Genomic DNA, 20901 nt, shown 5'->3' with positions numbered 1-20901 from the left:
ACGAGCTCTTTACAAGGGAGTACCGCGTGTACATCCCTGCCAAGGACGTGGAGATCGACGGTGTGGTTACCGAAGGAAGCCTCGCGGTCGATGACATTTTGCGTCACGGGGTTGGCTGTTTCAAGAACCCCCTGATTCAAAATGTAAAGATTCTGGATGTCAAGCAATTGCATTCAGTATCCATCGAAGAAGGGAAGAAGAAATTCCTCCCTTCGGATTCCTTCCGGGTGACATTCACCGGATCCGCACTGCCGAGCTACATAGCTTTGGACAGGGTTCGTCTGCCTGTACGCCTGTTCGTACCGCGGGTCATGCATTGCCAAAATTGCAAGCAGTTAGGCCATACAGCCACCTACTGCTGCAACAAGGCACGCTGCAGCAAGTGCGGAGGCAATCATGCTGAGACCGCTTGCAGTGAGGATACTGAAAAGTGTCTTTACTGCGAGGGAACTCGGCATGACATTTCGGCGTGTCCCGCGTACAAACAGCGCGAGGAAAAAAAATTAAGCGTTCCCTCAAGGAACGATCAAAGCGCTCTTTTGCAGAAATGCTTAAGAGGGCTGAGCCACCCTCGACAGGAAACATCTTTTCCTTTTTGCCAACCGATGAGGGTACATCTGACGATCCCGTCGAAGGGTGTTCTTATGCCTTGCCAGAGGGATCTAGGAAGAGTAGAATGCTCAACTCTCCTAATCTTTCTCGCAAAGGTCGTGAGATAACCCCTAGCGGAATGACCAATAAGACAACACAAAAAGGAAGCGGTGAAGAAAAACCGAAGCAAGTATCCCCCGGTTTTAATTTCAAATCAAACCAGGAGTACCAACCGCTTCCTGGGGCACCAAAAACCCCACGTGCACCCATTTCTCGATCAGAAGACATAAAAGAAACAGGGTTCATGAAATTCTCTGATATTGTGGACTGGATATTTAAAACATTCAACATACCAGATCCCCTTCAAAACATTCTTCTTGCCCTTCTCCCTACAGTGAAAACCTTTTTGAAGCAACTCACAGCAACTTGGCCTCTCATTTCAGCTATCGTATCTTTCGATGACTAATACGTCGAAAGAGGTTAGGAATTTTGTCACTGTGTTACAGTGGAACTGCAGAAGTATCATCCCCAAATTTGATTTATTTTCACATTTGATAAACACATACAATTGTGATGCGTTCGCGCTCTGTGAAACCTTTCTCAATATAAATGACCAACTTAATTTCCACGATTTTAACATCATTCGTCGAGATCGAGACTCACACGGTGGAGGGGTACTTTTAGGGATCAAAATTTTTTCAGAATCGACCTCCCCTCGATCTCGAATATTGAAGTTGTTGCTATTCAAACAAATATGAATGAAAAATACCTATGCCTTGTTTCGTTATATATTCCCTCATCCGCGCGGATTGAACAGAAGCAACTCCTTGATATAGCAGAATTGCTTCCCGCACCTTTTTTGATTTTGGGAGATTTTAACTCTCACTGTTCGCTATGGGGGTCGCTGTACGACAACAACCGATCTTCTTTAATTTGTAACTTGATCGACGACTTCAATATGACACTTTTGAATACTGGGGAAGCGACACGTGTACCTAATCCTCCAGCACGTGAAAGCGTGCTTGACCTATCCCTCTGCTCGACATCACTAGCGTTAGATTGCCAGTGGAAAGTAATCAACGATCCCCACGGTAGTGATCATATTCCAATCGTTATATCAATTGCTAATGGTTCAACTCCCCTGAGCCCAATCAATATTTCCTACGACCTTACACGTAATATTGATTGGAAGCGTTATGAGTCTTTTATAGCGGAATCTATCGAGACTCACGAGGAACTTCCTCCGGAGGAAGAATACGCGTTCTTAGCTGGCTTGACAACCGACGCCGCGTCTCAAGCTCAGACGAAACCAATACCCGGGGTAACGATTAGACAGCGCCCTCCCAACAAATGGTGGGACAAAAAGTGCTCTGAGCTGTACGCGCGAAGGTCCGCGGCGTATAAGGACTACCGGGAGTACGGCACTGTCAACCTACTTCGAAAGTACGAGGCACTGGGCAGGCAGATGAAGAGCTTAGTAAAGGCGAAAAAACGCGGGTACTGGTGGCGGTTCGTAAACCCGTTGTCGAGGGAAACAGCGATGAGCACTCTTTGGGATACCGCCAGGCGCATGCGGAACCGTGACGTTTCGAATGAGAGTGAGGAGTATTCAGATCGCTGCATAGATTTACATCAGCTTATTTGAACTATTTATATATGTTTTTATATTTGCATAGTACAAGCTAACAAGCAATGGAAAAAATGGAACTATAAAAAGTTTTGGATGTAGAAGATGATAATTTGCAAATTAAATCGGACGACGATGTACTCTCTTGTTCTTCATCTATTTTAAATACGCCTCGGCACGAGAAGTGTATGGATGATGATGCTAGTGATTCTGATGATGATGATAGCATGAATATAACATTACTTTCGAAACCACCAGTGGATATGACTTCCTGTCCAGGCAGGACCAAAAAGGAACTAAACTGAGCGGAGAGTCATTGAAACCCCTAAGCGGAGCAGGGAAAAAGCGGTTCAAGCGCTTAATTAAAGAAGGAGTCAATTCTGACGATGCGCGACGATTGGCTATGCTACCTCTGTCTACTCCACAATCGGATCAAGCTAAACGCTTCCGAAATAGTGAGTCGAACAGTAGTGGTGAAAATCCGCGTCCAAAGAAGCAGGGTCGCCCCACGGGGCCAAAACTGCCATTGAAAGCAACGTCGATTCAACGGCGCTTAGATCAGATCAGAGGGGGACAGTCTGGACAATCAATAAGAACAGATGGTACGGCCAAACCGTCATATAGAGACATGGTAAACTGTGTGAAGGTAGGAATAATTCCAAAAAAGTACCCGAACACAGAATTATCATTGCAGCAGCTAATTGCAACGCAAAAAGCTGTTCTGGCTAAAGTGGTACAGCAACGGAAAGAAAAAGTTAAACCGAAATTCGGAAACTGCTTATTTAGACCGGGCTACCTCATTCTTATTTGCAAAAACCGAGAAACATCTGAGTGGATAAAAACCATTATCCCCAGTATAGTTCCTTGGGTAGGAGCAGAACTGGTTGCGGTTGATGAAAACAAAATCCTGCAACCAGTAACTCTAATTGGATTCTTTCCCATGAGCGCTGATGACAGCAATGAAGAAATTCTTGCTCTTCTAGAAGCTCAAAATGAGGGACTAGTAGTTGACAGCTGGAAGATTTTTCTGAGGAAGGTAATAAACAAGCGACACGTAGAACTTACCTTCAGCGTAGGTGGAACATCGTTGAGAGCTCTCAACGAATGCGAATTTGTCCTTGACTTCAAATTTGGGAACGCTCCTATCAGGAAGAAAAATCCTAAAAAGTCACAGGAGGAAAAGATGGACGTTGACCAAAACTCGGAGGCTACCCGTATTATTGCATGGACCCAAGTATCAGGAGACAGAAAAGTGGCGAGACTCGCTACTAACGAAGTCCCTGGAACAAGTGGAGTCATTAATGCGGCAAGGACTCTACACAATAATAATGAGGCCAACAGTATCAGGACTCGTGATGAAACTGGAGACGATATAGTGGGTGGAAACAACACTAATCAAAATGTCCCAGGGCAGATCGATGTCCAGAATACTGAAAAGACTCATTCGAAAAACAAGCGTAACAAAGATTACTTTCCAACAGGCAACAACGACTGCGGAATAGTCACTGGAAATCTTGAAAATGATAATTGACATGGCCATCACATCCAACATCAATCACAGCATCAAATTTATCCAAGCAAATCTCCATCATGCAAAGGGGGCTAGCGCAGTACTTTGCAAGAGATTCGCTCAAAGCAAACTGGATACTGCTTTCATCCAGGAGCCATGGTCGTATAATGGGAAAAAACTGGGTCTTGACATTAAATCGTGTAAGTTAATATATGACGAAACACAGCAATCTCCCAGGTGTGCTATTGTTACTAGCAAAAAAATAAATATTATGCCTATTACAGAATTTATTAAACGTGATATTGTGGCGGTAGCTATACAAATTTCCACCACACGTGGTAAAACTGAAATCTACATAGCTTCGGCATATTTTCCTGGAGACATAGACGAGGCGCCTCCACCAGAAGTTTCAGCATTCGTGTCATTCTGTAAAAATCAGAACAAAGCATTCATCATAGGTTGCGACGCAAATGCACATCATACAGTATGGAGCAGCAACGATATAAACAAAAGAGGTGAGTGCCTACTAGAATACATAACTCAAAATAATATAGATATTTGTAATAAAGGGACTGACTTCACTTTCATGAACTCCATAAGACAAGAAGTCTTAGATTTGATACTCTGCAGTAACACCCTTTCGGAAAGAATACATAATTGGCATGTCTCCAATGAAGTATCCTTATCCGATCACGGACATATTTTATTCGAATACAAAACAAATGACATTATCAAAGAAACTTTTAGAGACCCCAGAAAAACGAACTGGGGGCTATACTATTCTTATCTATTAGCGTGAGGCAACTATCCAAATGATATTATAACCACAAACAGAGAACTTGAAAATGTCTCTGTTCAAGTAACAAATAGAATCTTCCAAGCGTATAACAACAGTTGTCCGATCAGGATTCGATCAACAAACAGGGATGTTCCATGGTGGAACACCAGACTAGATAATCTAAGGAATCAGGCACGAAAAGAGTTTAATCGCGCAAAGCGCACCTCACAGTGGGATGCATATAGAACAGCTCTCGCTACGTACAACAAAGAAATAAGGAAATCTAAACGTAAAAACTGGAGGCACACATGCGAAAATATCGAGAGTACTCCAGTGGTTGCTAGGTTTACAAAAGTTCTTTCACAAGATCATTCTAATGGCTTAGGCACTTTGAAATATAACAGCGGAGCTTTCACTTCCACCGCCATAGAAACTTTGAACCTAATGATGGAGGTACACTTCCCAGGATCCTCACCAGTCGTGAGCGAAAGTGCGACTTCGTTGGAATCATACACTAGATCAGAAACGACCAGCATAATTAATTCCAATGAACCCAATGAAATTGTAGGTGCAGCTGGGCAAAATATGACCAGAGAGCATTCGCAAGATCTAGCAAGTCGTATTTTTACTTACGCGAGAGTTGAATGGGCAATAAATTCGTTTGCACCATATAAATCACCAGGTTCTGACAAAATCCGTCCTATCATGATTCAAGAGAGCAAAGGAAGCTTAACCTCTTGCTTAACTGAGATGTTCAAAGCAAGCTTAAGGTTAAAATATATTCCAAGAAGCTGGCGCCAAGTTCGTGTTGTCTTTATCCCGAAAGCTAATAAAAAGGACAAAACGAGTCCAAAATCGTTTAGACCAATTAGCCTTTCGTCATTCATGTTGAAATTGATGGAAAAACTCATCGATGACTATATAAAGTCAGAATATCTGAAGCCAAAACCATTGAATAAATATCAATTTGCTTATCAGCATAACAAATCCACAGAAACAGCACTTCATGCACTAGTAACAAAAATTGAAAAAACATTCGAAGCCAAAGAAACTATGCTAGCAGCGTTTCTAGACATCGAAGGCGCTTTTGACAATGCATCCTATAATTCAATGAAAGGTGTTATGATAAAACGTAACTTCGACAAAACTATCGTTGACTGGATATTTGAAATGTTACAAAAAAGAGAAATAACTTGCAATCATGGAGGCTCAACAGTCACAGTAAGGACTGCAAAAGGATGCCCACAGGGAGGGGTTCTCTCACCCCTGTTGTGGTCATTAGTGGTTGATGAACTGTTGACACAACTAGAATCACAGGGTTACGAAGTAATTGGTTTTGCGGACGATATAGTGGTTATAGTTCGTGGAAAATATGAGCATGTAATCAAAGATAGACTCCAAGATGCTCTAAATTTAACTACAATGTGGTGCAAAAAAGAGGGACTTACGATACATCCAAAGAAAACTAACGTTATTCTATTTACACGCAGGAAAAAAATCAAAATTCCTGACTTATGTCTCAATGGAACGAAATTAGAACTTTCGCAAGAAGTCAACTACTTAGGAGTAACTCTAGACAGCAAATTAAACTGGAGCTTACATATGGAAAAAATAATAAATAAGACTAAAAGTGCCTTATGGATCAGTAAAAAAACCTTTGGTAACAAATGGGGATTGAAGCCAAAGATGATCTATTGGATCTATACAGCTATCGATTGACCCAGAATAACATATGCGTCCTTAGTATGGTGGCCAAAAACAAATGTCAAGTATCCTCAAAAGAAGCTGGAAAAGTTGCAAAGACTTGCCACAATTTCCATCACTGGAGCAATTCGAAGTACTCCTTCAAAGGCACTAGATGCTATGTTAAGCTTACTTCCATTGCATCTATTTGTACAATTAGAAGCAGAAAAAAGCGCACTAAGGCTACAAAGAACAAAAAAGTTCCTTGAAGGAGACCTTAGGGGACACCTCAGTATACTTGAAAATTTCAAAATCAGTGCAATGTTATCTCAGGAAGACTGGATGGATAGGCAGTACAACTTTGAACGACTATTCCAAGTGACTGAGCCAAGTCGCACTGAATGGGAATCAGGTGGGCCTAGCATTCAACCAGGCTCAATAGTGTTCTACACGGATGGCTCCAGGTTAAACAATAGGGTTGGCGCTGGGATGGCAGGCCCTGGAGTCAGTCTATCAATACCTATGGGAGAGTGGCCAACAGTATTTCAAGCAGAAATACAGGCAATAATTGAATGCGCTACAATTTGCTTACGACGTAACTATAGACATACAAATATATGCATTTTTTCGGAAAGTCAAGCTGCACTAAAAGCACTGAAATCCGTTTCCTGTTTTTCGAAATTAGTATGGTATTGTATTCAATTGCTACAGCAGGTGGCTAGAATCAGTAAAGTAAACTTCTTCTGGGTACCTGGGCATTGCGGCATTGAAGGGAATGAAAAAGCTGATCTGTTGGCGAGAAATGGATCAAGGCCAGAACCGTTTTGTGGGATCTCAGAATGTGCCCTCAAAATGGAACTTAAGAAGTGGGAACAATCAATGATAGAAAACATTTGGAAAAACAATAATTCAATCGAAAAAATTTATTGCACCCCAAAAAACAGTAACCCAGCGATTGCTCAGTATCTCAAAAAAAGACTTATGTACCTACAGTGGCCTTGTAACGGGACACTGCCCAAGTAAATATCACTTTAAACAGATAGGTAAATTGCAAAATGATGCCTGTCGCTTTTGTAACCTAGATAAAGAAACCTCGGAACATTTATTATGTGACTGTGAAGCACTCTCTCAAAAGAGGAAGCAATTCTTTGATAAACACTTAATACACCATTAGATATCTGGATGACTTCTCCCAATAAGGCAGTGAACTTTATTCGTTCAATAATACCTTATTGGGACGATGCCTATATTCAGCAAGTGGAAACCATTCAACCTAATGGTGGTACGACACCCTGATAAGGCTTACATCAAATAGGGGCCCGCCACAAAAGATCAAATCTCTGGTCGCAGTGGAAAATGTACCCAACAGAAAAAAAAAATCAGATCGCTGGATACTCGATTTTGCCAAAAAGATCTGTCCGGACTCTGTACCGAAACAGAAAACCTTTCGCGACGCGTTTTTAGTAACTACGGAAGAGCCTCCATTTTCGATGTTGGAATTTTCAATGGCTCTCCTGTCGTGCAACAATAAGGCTCCAAGGTTAGATGGAATAAAATTCAACCTGTTGAAGAATCTACCCGACTCTGCAAAAAGACGCTTGTTGAATTTGTTCAACAAGTTTCTTGAGCTAAATATTGTTCCGCATGACTGGAGGGAGGTAAAAATCATTGCTATTCGGAAACCCGGGAAACCTGCCTCTGATCACAATTCATATAGGCCGATTGCGATGCTCGCTTGCCTCCGGAAATTAATGGAGAAAATGATCCTCTTACGGTTAGACAAATGGGCCGAAACAAACGGGTTACTTCCAGATACTCAATTTGGCTTTCGCCGGGGCAAAGGGACGAACGATTGCCTAGCGTTGCTTTCTACTGAAATTCAACTAGCCTTTGCTCGAAAAGAGCAAATGGCTTCTGCGTTCATGGATATTAAGGGGGCTTTTGACTCTGTCTCTGTAGAAGTTTTAAGCGCGAAACTTCATTCGCAGGGACTTTCACCAAATTTGAATAACTTTTTGCTCAATTTATTGTCAGAAAAGCATATGTATTTCTCACATGGCGATTCGACAACTTCCCGAATTAGTTACATCGGCCTTCCCCAGGACTCATGTTTAAGTCCTCTCTTATATAATTTTTACGTCAATGACATCGATGAATGTCTTGCACATTCATGCACGCTAAGGCAACTTGCAGACGATAGCGTTGTATCCATTACTGGTAACGAGGCTAGCGATCTGCAAGGACCATTGCAAGATACCTTAGACAATTTGTCTAAATGGGCTCTTAAGCTGGGTATCGAATTCTCTCCGGAGAAAACTGAATTGGTCGTTTTTGCCTTTCTTCTAGGAAGGTATAGCAATCACTTGCAAAACCGAAAGTATAAAAGTGCTCCAAAGGGCCGAATGGCATATATCACTCGACTCAGCTCGACGAGCTGAGCATTTTCTGTATGTGTGTGTGTGTGTGTGTGTGTGTGTATGTGCAGATTTTTATTCTCACTCATTTTTCTCAGAGATGGCTGGACCGATTTTCATGAAATTAATTGCAAATGAAAGGTCTTGTTGCCCAATAAGATTCTATTGAATTTTATTGAAATCGGATTTTTAGTTTAGAGGTTATGTTTAAAAATGTGAAAATCATGAAACATCAATATCTCAGAAACTACACTACCGATTTGAACAAAATTGGTCTCAAAAGAACGGGCTACCTAGAAAACCTTCAAGGTTTGAATTTCATAAAGATTGAGCTTGTGGTTCAAAAGTTAAGTTTAAGAAACGTGTTCTAAAGACTGTTTAATCTCACTCATGTTTCTCAGAGATGGCTGAACCGATTTGTATAAAATCAGTGTCAAATGAGAGGGCTAATTGCCCCATAAAACTTTATCGATTTGTTTTTTAATCGGACTATTACTTTGCCTGTTATGTTTAAAAATGTGAAATCCAGCTATGCAAAGGAACATATTCCGAAGACTACTTGGACTCACTCACTTTTCTCAGAGATGGCCGACCCGATTCCCACAAAATTAGTATCAAATGAATGTTCTAGCTGCCTCAGAAGACCCTATTGAATTTTACTGTAATCGAACTGTTACTTCATTTGTAATGTGCCGACTTGTGAAAATCATGAAACTTCATTATCTCAGAAACTACACAACCGATTTGATTATTATTATCAGATCAGATTGGGATAGTTAAGGGTTAACTGATGAAATATGGTTGAACACGTGGTTTCAAAGTTTGGCTGCCCTACACGTTCCCATTTCATTTGATTATAATCGAACTTAAGCAACCGTTATGTATTAAATTGTTAATAAAACAACGAAAGTCTAGTATCTCAAAGATTACATGACTTATTTGAACATAACTAGTGTCATACGAACGAGTCATCTCTCAAACTTACAAATAACAAACTTCATAACAATTTGATATGTGGCTCAAATGTTATGGAAAGAAGAGAAGTTCAAAGACTATTTAAAACTATACCTGCTTTGATCGATATATGTGGCCTCAACATAATTTAAATGTGGTGTCGTTTTATTTGAACGTTCCAAGTTCATTGATTCCTTGCGGTTTGTTTGAAGTCTGCAAATGCACGACGAATCGGCCATAGGATATGATCAAAGTCAAATAACAAATCGTTTGAAATGATTGGTTTTATCGAAATGACAACATCCTCGTTTTTGGCTTCTGTACATCGCCTTAATTCTGAATATATTCATATTGGGTGGTATTCTATCATACTCAGCAGACTTTCTGGCATCAATCTGACACCGGAAATACCCATATTGGGAGGTATTTTTGGTTGTTTTCCAGAAACTGAAAGTGGTCGTCTTCAAATTCAAAATAGCGTTCAGGGTCAATGTTTGGTTTCTATGCATCATCACGTTTACGGAAATATCCATATTGAGTATTATTCGGTCATTTTTCGACTGTTGCCTATAAGTTGCCATTTAGCAATTCAAAATGGAGCCTGAGGTCAATTGTTAGCTCCTTGCATCATCTGGTTCCAGAGATACTCATATTGGATAGTATTTGTTTATTTTAGGCTGTTTTTCACAAACCGGTAGTCGCCATCTTGGATTTCAAAATGGTATTTAGGATACTGGTTAAAGAAAAACTCATATTGGGTGATATTTGGTCGTTTTGGACTGTTTTTCAGAAGCAGAAAGTCGTCATTTTGGACTTAAAAATTGCCTGTGAAATCGATTTCTGTCATCTGGGCGTAATTCTGGTTCCGAAAACATTCATATTGAATGGTATTTGGTCATTTTCGGCTGTATGCCAGACACCGGAAGTCACCATCTTAAAATTCAAGACTGTGTCTGTGATCAATTTTTAGTTTCTGTGCATCTGGTTCCAGAAATACTAATATTTAATGGGAATCGTCCATTTCAGGCTGTTTTCCAGAAACCGGAAGTTGCCATCTTACAATTCAAAATGTTGTCTGTAGTCGATTTGTGGCTCCAGTGCATCATTACGGTTCCGGAAATACCCATATTGGGTGGTATTTGGTCATTTGCCGCAGTTTTTCCGGCACCGGAAGTCGCCATTTTGGATTTCATAATGGCATTTGGAGACAATTTCTGGATTTTGAACGGCATACTGGTTAAAGAAAAACTCATATTGGGTAGTATTTGGTCATTTTCTGCTGTTTTCAGAAACCGGAAGTCGCCATCTTAGAATTTAAAATGCTATCTGTGATCGATTTTAGCTCCTGTGTATTATTCTAGATCCGGATATTATTATATTGGGTGGATATCGGCCATTTTCGGCTGTTTTCCAGAAACCGGAAGTTGCCATCTTACAATCCAAAATGTTGCCTGAGGTCGATTATGGAACATATTTGTTACCACTAAAAACATTCATCTGCCAATATGGTTTCATTTAGTTGATTAGTTCGCGAGATGTGCAGAAATTTGTGAAGAAACATGTACTTCCAGAAGAGGGAGGGGCGTCAAACCATTATGGACATATTTGTTACCTCTAAAAACATTCACATACCAAATTTGGTTGTATTTTCTTGATTGGTTCTTGAGCTGTGCGAAATTTGTGTTTCATTTTCATGGGATCCCTCCCTTGTAGAAGAGGGAGTCGGGTTTCAAACCATTATGTACATATTTGTTACCACTAAAAACATTTACCTGCCAAATTTTGTTCCATTTGGTTGATTAGTTCTCGAGATGTGCACAAATTTGTGTTTCATCCAACTATTATTGACATATTAGTTACCCCTTAAAACATCCACATGCCAAATTCGGTTTCATTTGCTTGTTTTGTTCTTGAGTTGTGCAGAAATTTATGTTTCATTTGTATGGGACCCCTCCCTTCCAGAAGAGCGAGGGGTCTCAAACTATCATAGGAACCTTTATCGGCACCAAAAACCCCTACATACAAATTTTCACGTCGATCGGTTCGGTAGTTTTCGGGCCTATATGGATCAGACAGACAGACAGACTTGACTGCATTTGTATATGTAAAGATTACAACATCAATATTTTAGAACCTAAAGAGTGAATATACATTTATTGGATTGAAGCGTTCATGTAAATCTATTTTTACAAATAAAAAATTGAATGAGAAAGGCTGGGTCTGACCGCAAGGTGGATTAATTTAGGTTTTTATAGCATAACCCAGCTCAGCTGCAGCTCTTACTAACGGGTAAAACGATCTCTCAGGTTTTAGTCGCTAAATATCTCGGGGGTCGTTTGAACCTTAAGCACAAAACCAGCAACCAGACCCCGCACAACAGAACCAGGACCCAAGGACTACGAGCCTCTGTCCCAACTCACGACATCGTGGCTCAGCAGAACGAATCCATACATGCCATTCGACGATTATCAGACGACCATTGAACAACAAAACACTGATTGGAAATCCCATGCTAGTTTTAAGTTAGACTTAATTTCAGCTCGTAGTCGGCAGCGAGGATAAAAAATTTGCTTTAGTTTTTAAGTCATCAGATATAATTGGCGCCGTTAAACATTAAATTGTATTTGTGCCGTGTCAAATAAATGTTATGTGAAGAAAAAAAAAAAATATCTCGGGGTCTGGTTCGACTCTAAATGCACCTGGGCTTGTCATATTAGGTATCTGACACGAAAATGCCAACAGAGGATTAATTTTCTTCGTACGATTACCGGAACCTGGTGGGGTGCCCACCCAGGAGACCTTCTAAGGTAATACCAAACAACGATATTGTCAGTTCTTGAGTACGGCTGTTTCTGCTTTCGCTCCGCCGCGAACACACACATTATAAAATTAGAGAGAATACAATATCGTTGTTGCCTCAACTTTGCTGTTTCTTCTAAACCAAATGTTGAACAAGCAATCATTGATATTGAAAGTGGGATGGGTTTTTGCAATTTTTCCACCGCACAAATTAGTGAAGTGCGCACATCCTTCTTGGATAATTTAAAAAAAAAGTCCACGTCTTGTAAATAATAGCACAGACTTACAGACAATCAAAGAATTGTGTAATAAACCTGTCTTCTATTTAAAAGCTGATAAGGGGAATAAAATTGTTATTTTGAACAAAAATGATTACGATCAACAAATGTTGGAGAAAATTAATAATGGCCCATACAGGAAACATAGAGTCAACCCCCTTGCCGACATGGTGGAAAATATTGAAAAAACTATCAAAGAATGCCAACCTATTTTTGGTGACCCTTTTAAAAATCTTTGTGTTTCGAACCCTTCTCTTCCTAGAATAAAGGGTCTCCCTGAAATACATAAACCGGGTAATGAAATGAGAGAAATCGTTTCTGCGGTGGGGGCACCAACAGAAAAATTGGCAAAATGGTTAGTCAAGGAATTTCAATCAATGCCGAACAAATTTCCTAGTCGATCTGTTAAGAGCACAGGAGATTTCGTTGAAAATTTAAAATCATCGGGGGGCATCAACACTGGCGAGATAATGGTTTCTTTTGATGTCACAGCACTTTTTCCGAGTGTTCCAGTGAAAGAAGCTATAAATCTTTTGGAAGATTGGCTTCTCTCCCAACAATGTGACAACCCTTGGAAAACTAAAGTACGCAGTTACTTGAAGTTAACTCGATTTGCATGGAAGACAATTATTTTTCATTTCGTGGGAAATTTTACAAACAAACGAAAGGAGCACCGATGGGGAATCCCTTTCCACCTTTCTTATGTGAGCTTTTTATGGCACATTTGCAAAATAAACTAAATGAAAAAGACTGCTTACCAGATCGTTGGTGGAGGTATGTTGATGATATTTTTTGTATTTTACAACAGGGGGACTAGGAAAGTTTTTTGAGAATTTTGAATGGTATTCATAAAAATATGCAGTTCACTTTGGAAATTGAACAAAACAACAGGCTTCCATTTTTAGATGTAGTCGTTGTTAAAAACTCCAACCACTTTGAATTCGAAATCTTTAGGAAACCCACACATACTAAGCGGGTAATACCTAACACTTCTAACCACTCCTCCCAGCATAAAATGGCTTCTTTCTACCATATGATCCACCGTATGGAGTCTTTGCCTCTCAGTAATGAAGGTAAGAAAAACGAAATGGAATAGTTTTTTGATATTGATATATGATATTGGTGAGCAGAATGGATACATATAATAGAAGAACCATACAAGCCATTTATGATAAATAGAAACGAATCCAACATAGGAAATCTCACACAACACGCACTCCGCTAACAGAAGATCGGAAAAAAGTAGTGGTTGAATATGAAGTCAATTTTACATACACGTCAACTTCGTAAAAAAAGTAAAAAATTTGGTATCGATATTATCTACAGTAGTAGAAATAATCAAATTAAAACAAAGATGGGGTCTACTAAAGACACTATTGACAAATTACATAGGGCGGGTGTTTATAAAGTTGCATGTCCACATTGTGATAAGGTTTACATTGGCCAAACTAAAAGAAATTTAGACATCCGGTTTAAGGAACATACTTCAGAACTTGTAAAGGCTAAAAAAGACTCAGAAAAAGGAATAACTCACCATTTCTGATCCAAAATAGCCGAACATATATTTCATGAAGATCACGCTATGACTACCGACAACATTAGTCTAGTTCGATCAGTAACATCCCCTTGGAAATAAGATGTCGCAGAAAGTTTAGAAATTTTCAAACAAAACCCAGCTACCCTCCTTAACAGAGATCAGGGTAATCATTTCTCTTGGCTTTTTAAATTTCTACCGAAAACTCCCCGACAAGGCATGGATCAATAGGCCGCACATTTCTCTACCTAACTCAAGTTGTTTACGTTCGCTGAGTTAAAATTTGCCCCATTCGTTTACCTAGTTTTTAAATAGTTTATTTGACACGGCACGATACAATTTATGTTTAACTGAGCCAAGTACATTTTTTTTTAAATTCTAAATTAGCAGGGAAAAGAGGGAGGCCTTTTCTTTATTCTCGCGGCCGACTACGAGCTAGTGGGGATTTAAGGTGAGAGGAGGGGAGTTACAATTTTGATTTTAACTATATTGAGTTATACGATTTATTTATTTGTACATGGCTAAGCAGTGATGTTCTATTTGAGCAGTTTGGACTGAGGTGTCTGCGTGAACATAAAGATGCCGAGTCTTCGTTTGAGTGTCTCCAGCTTAGTGTATCATCTTCTTTCAGCGTGTAGCGGGAATGGTAATCTAACAAATAGATAGAAGAGTTTCATATTTTAATACCAGCGTGTTTTATGAACACGTATAGCTGTGTCATGTACTGGAGATCACCGCTTCCCAGAATGTCTCTAACGGGTACGTTCGGTTGTGTTCCTCGGGCCCGAAGGGAATCTATAAGCTCAGACCTAACACCACAGTATTCGGTACACGACCAAACAACATGCTCGATGTCATGGTAGCCATCGCCACAAACGCAGTGATTACTGTCTACAAGCCCTATACGAAAGAGATGCGTGTTTAACGTATAGTGATTGGACATAAGTCTGGACATCACGCGAATGAAGTCCCGACCTACATCCAACCCCTTGAACCATGCTTTCGTCGATACCTTAGGAAAAATGGAATGTAGCCACCGTCCCAGTTCATCTGAGTTCCATGATGATTGCCAACTGTTGAGTGTTCTCTGACGCAAAATGCTATAAAATTCATCATAAGCAATTGGTCTTCATAAATATCGCCGTCAATAGCACCCACCTTAGCTAAAGAGTCAGCCTTTTCGTTACCCGGAATCGAACAATGAGAAGGGACCCACGCTAAGGTAACCCGGTAATTTTTATCTGTTAAAGCACTTAAAAACCGCCGTATTTTCCCCAGGAAATACGGGGTGTGCTTCACAGGCTTCATTGATCGCAGAGCCTCAATGGCACTGAGATTTGAATTATCCTTCAGCATTCGTTTACCTACTTAGGTATAAAATTCTTGGGGTTTCGCTATTTTCTCCACAGTCCAAATAAGCACTTACGATGGCACTATGTAAGTGTTGAAATACGTATATGCAAGTGAGAAGTGAAAAGCGATAGAATTAAAAAGTGAAAGTGAATAAAAAGTGTAAAGTGTAATCGCATCTTAACTATTCTGAAATTAGACACCTGAAACTTGAATAAAACCAGGGAATTGGCCTTGGAATTCCTGGGAGTAAAAAGATACTGACTGACAAAGTTGATAATAATGATTTTCCTCATTTTCTTCTTATTATCAAACGGTTTTAATCGTTTGGTCGCAGGTAATCGTAGCTAAACTTTTCTAAGATTGTTAGTAGATACCTGAAACTTAAACAGGGACCTAGCCTTGGAAATCCTGGGAGTAGAAAAATGCAGACCAACAAAGTTTCTGATGATTTTTTATCATTTTATTCTCTTTCTTATTACTTATCTCTTTTTACACTCATTCTCCTGAAAGCCAAATCACTTACGTTCATGAGAATATGATACACTCAATAACAATTATGTAATATTTCTTACGAAAACCAAAAATGTTCAAGTCGGTTTTAAACGCTTGGTCGCAGCTACACGCTTTTGAATTCGTTAGTAGACACCTGAAAATTGAAAAAAAAAACAAGAACCCAGCACTGGAGCTCTTGGGAGCAAAAAGAAAAAAAATAAAAAAAATTAAAAGATGCTGTTCAACTTTGTTGGAGCCCAATCAATAACGTTTACAAAAATATAATACACTCAATAGTTTTGTAAAGCGGGCAATGTATGTAGTTTTTCGAGAATGCGAAAATGAACGGGAATAGAAGGTGTGACTTTTAGGCTTAGAAAAAAATTTCCCCCGTCCAGACGGGACACGAACCCGCAATCTCCGTTGGCTCCGGCAAGGTGTTTTGGCCAATTAAACTACTGGGAAAGGTATAACTCATTCTAAGCCAAGATGAATAACCCTCTACTATTATGTTCCCGTATCCCAGCACGCCACGATGATAAACAAAACAACCAGCACAGCGGTACGCAAAACTATCAACGCATCAGACAAAGAATTACTATCCACAGCAAAAGTTCAATTCGCCGGGCCACCCTCATCAACCGACCATCCGATAGCTGCACTTTCTGCTCCAAAACTCATCAACTTCAGGAAAGGAGAAACTATCAACCCGTATCGATCTGGAAAAGGTACAACACAGAGCACTACTTCACAGTCAGAACCGGAAAATACTGCTCCGCTGCTAGATCCTATGCGTCCACCGATTGTCAGACTAACGGAGCAATCCGCTGCTGGTGACAAACGCTATCTGAAAGCACGGCTGCGTGATCACAACATTATGGAAACGGTACGAACTTTCCCTGCTTTCCTGCATGATCAGCCAATAACGGTATGCATTCGAGGAATCACCAAAATTAGTGCATCGGTGATGCTGGCAGCTGAAGGACTACCAACTGACTTAAACCTGCTACGTGAAATTTTCCTGGACGTACATGAACAACTGGGAATATCACGCGATGACGCTTTAGCAGACCTGCAGTCTCATCGGACATCGTTATCCAGTGAACGAAAACACTGGAAATAACGACCCCTTTCGATGAGAAAGAAGACTTACAGGTAACACTCACCAACCCTCAAACATCGTCAACCACCATATCCCCAAAAATTTCTTCACCAACACAAAATGCGACTGAAATTTTGGTTTACTGTCAAAATTTCAATCGCATGAAAGGCCCAGCCAAAATAAAACAAATTTACATCAATCTTTTAGGCTCATCCTTTTCAGTCATATTGGCGACTGAAACAAACTGGGATGAAAGTGTCAATTTTTTGGAAATATGTTTAATGTATTCAGGAATGACAGGAATCTTCAAGAATCCGAAAAGAAGTCAGGCGGAGGAGTCCTCATAGCGGTCTCTGTGAATTTTAATTCAGAAACTGTTGCTGCACCTAAACTCAAAGAATTCGAGCACATTTGGATAAAATCGCACATAGCAGGTGAAACACACGTATTCGCCTCTGTGTACTTTCCTCCACATAACGCTAATAAAATTACGTATGAAAAGTTTTTTAATTGCGCAGAAAAAATTTTATCTGAACTACCTCCAGAAGTGAAAGTTCACATCTATGGGGACTTCAATCAAAACACCGCTAACTTCATCTTGGACCCTGAAAACGAAAGCATCCTACTCCCAGTCGTTGGAGATAACATCACTTTGCACTCCATGTTTGACGAAATTGCTAAACTAGGTTTGAACCAGGTTAACCATGTACGAAACCGTGAAAATTGATATTTGGACCTACTCTTAACGAATATCCATGAAGATTTCTGTGTGACCGAATCATTTAACCCACTGTGGAAAAACGAAAAATTTCACACAGCAATTGAATATTCTTTATATTTTCATGAATATCAAAGACCCAACGACTGTGAGTATGAGGGAGTCCTTGATTTAAAACTCGCGAACTATGCAAATATTAAAAACAAATTGAACTGTGTCAATTGGCAATAAATTTTTAGAGATGAAAGAAATGTCGAATCATCTGTTAGCGTCTTTTACAAAATTCTGTACAACGTCATCTCCCAAGAGATTCCATTGAAGAAAAAACGACGCCACGCTAACACTAAACATCCAGTCTGGTTTAACAAACAAATAAAAAAGTTTAAAAACCGCAAACAAAATGCCCACAAAATTTCCAAAAAAACAATATAGCAGTGAAAATCTAGCAATTTACTTGGAAATATGTGATCAACTGAACTTTGCAATCATGAACTTTGAAGAATTCAATGCAAAAACTGAACTAGAAATTAAGTCTTTTCCAAAAAACTTCTTCAATTACGTCAAAACAAAACTAAAATCAGACAATTTTCCATCAATAATGCAACTCGATGAACATGTTGTTGATAACTCGGAGAAAAATTGCAATCTCTTTGCAAAATTTTTCCAGGAAATCTATAACACATTTTCCGAAGAAAATCGCGACCGCGATTATTTTGCATTTTATCCAGAATATCCAAGAAACGTTGGTGTCAACCAACTTCAGGTACGGGATGTTTTGCAGGGTCTGAGAAATTTAGACCCTCCCAAAGGACCTGGACCTGACGGAATACCTCCAGCACTCATGAAAAATCTTTCGAAGGAACTTACATCTCCTTTGTTCTGGCTGTTCAATATGTCGCTGGAAACTGGAGTCTTCCCAAATATATGGAAAAGCTCATTTTTAGTGCCTATTTTCAAATCTGGGCGTAAATCTGACATACGTAATTATCGTGGAATCGCTATTATCTCTTGCATTCCTAAACTCTTTGAGGCAATTGTCAATGAAAAGATATTTGCTCAAGTCAAAAATCGAATAACTGACAAACAGCACGGCTTCTTCAAAGGCCGCTCTACATCCTCAAATTTACTTGAATTCGTAGATTACTCATTGAATGCAATGGATAATGGGTACCATGTTGAAGCTCTCTATACAGACTTTAGCAAAGCATTTGATCGTATTGACATACCAATGCTACTTTTCAAACTGCAAAAAATTGGAATTGAGTCTGGTCTCCTGAAGTGGCTTGAATCATATTTAACAAACAGGCAACAAATAATAAAATTTAATGGAAAAAAGTCAAATCCCATTCAAGTTACTTCAGGTGTTCCCCAAGGCTCCCACTTAGGACCAATACTTTTCATTTGTACGTAAACTACATTTCCTTCATCCTCAAAAATATTAAAGTTCTAATATATGCCGACGACATGAAGCTGTTTTTGGAAATAAAAAATCAAGAAGACATCAATGTATTTCAGAATGAAATCTACACATTTTACATCTAGTGTAAGAAAAGCCTACCTGAAGTAAATGTAAAAAAATGCAATGTAATATCCTTTAGCAGAAAATTAACAACGCCCAAAATTGTAATTGCATTAGGGGATCAGAATGTGAAGAAATGTGATAAAGTTAGGGATTTAGGAATAATCTTAGATTCTAAACTTAATTTCATCGACCACTATAACACTATCATACATAAGGCAAACAACATGTTAGGGTTTATCAAACGCTTCTGCTACAATTTTCAAGACCTGTACACTATCAAAACTTTGTATATTGCCTATGTGCGGTCGATACTGGAATACTGTACATTGTGTGGTCTCCTCGTCCTGGCGTACATGAAGAAAGAATAGAATCAGTACAAAAGCAATTTCTACTATATGCTCTTCGTAAGCTAGGTTGGACTATAAATAGTTTGATGAATTCTTATAATCAACACTGCGAAGCTATTGACTTTACGATGTCCCGGTATAAACTGAAACAGTATTCCAAGTCCTTGAGGCTGAGGACACAAAATTAATTTGTCTTATGTTCGTGTATAGTTTAGAAATCAATGTAACCAGTTTTTATATATGATTGACGAAATAAATAAATATTACATTTACTGCACACACTGCCCTGTGGGAGTTTATTTTTGTAACTGAGAGAGTGGTCTCTTCATGCACACTGTGTATAACGACTTATTATATCTACAGCGACGCAAGCAATGAGAAACTTCAATCGGTTGCCAAACCCCAAATGCGTATCACGGAAGAGCTCCGTTGAGCTTTATTTACTTTACGAACTAATTTCATGTTTGTCATATTTTCCCGTCTGGACGAGGGAAATTTTTTTCTACGCTCTAAAGTCACACCTTCTATTCCCGTTCATTTACGCATTCTCGAAAAACTACATACATTGCCCGTTTCACTAAACTTAAAATGTAAGTCATATGACAAAAATGAAATAAGTTCGTAAACTCAATAGTTATTCTGTTATTATGTGCGATTTTTTTTTCACATTTTACTTATTTTCGAAGAAAAAGTGCATTTTTTCACAATTTTTCATCTTCATATCTCGATATCTCCCTTATTTTATCTTGCTTATTTCATATGACCATGTCTTTTTCTAGTGCGAAAGTTATTTGGGCGAGCAGTAAATACACCAAGGAAAGTTTTTCTACAAAATTTTATGAAGCGATATTTTTTTCAATATCCGCATGGTATGATGCGTATGCGGATGCGAATGCGAATACCCGTAAGATCCCTACTTCAGAAGCAGAGACTAGCAAGTTACTTAGGCGATATCCATAAATTACGTAATGCAAAAAAAACCCAAGTGGCATGCTTATTATTATTGTTTATCAGTGCTTGTGTGTAATATGATACTCTTCCTTTTACCCGCTTACTGTTCTACTATACCGATGCTCGTTCCTCTGGCCAAATATCACTGGAGAAGTTTCGTAGTGCGTCCTTCTGGCCAGTTTTATTAGTAAGAGGGACTTATGTATTGTTAAGAGAAAGCCACGCAAAGCCAAAGGGGAGCCTGAGAA

General features: G+C 39.3%; 1 protein-coding gene across 4 annotated transcripts in view; it reads right to left on the bottom strand.

Annotated features, from left to right (window-relative positions):
* The window catches only part of LOC129732484 (uncharacterized), a 227407-nt gene that overhangs the window by 137885 nt on the left and 68621 nt on the right, over nucleotides 1–20901 (bottom strand). The window lies entirely within an intron of this gene.

The sequence above is a fragment of the Wyeomyia smithii genome, chromosome 3 (genome assembly GCF_029784165.1).
Source record: "Wyeomyia smithii strain HCP4-BCI-WySm-NY-G18 chromosome 3, ASM2978416v1, whole genome shotgun sequence".
Taxonomy (NCBI): Eukaryota; Metazoa; Arthropoda; class Insecta; order Diptera; family Culicidae; genus Wyeomyia; species Wyeomyia smithii.
Note: the sequence above shows the minus strand (reverse complement) of the source record. Positions and strands in the feature narration are given on the sequence as shown.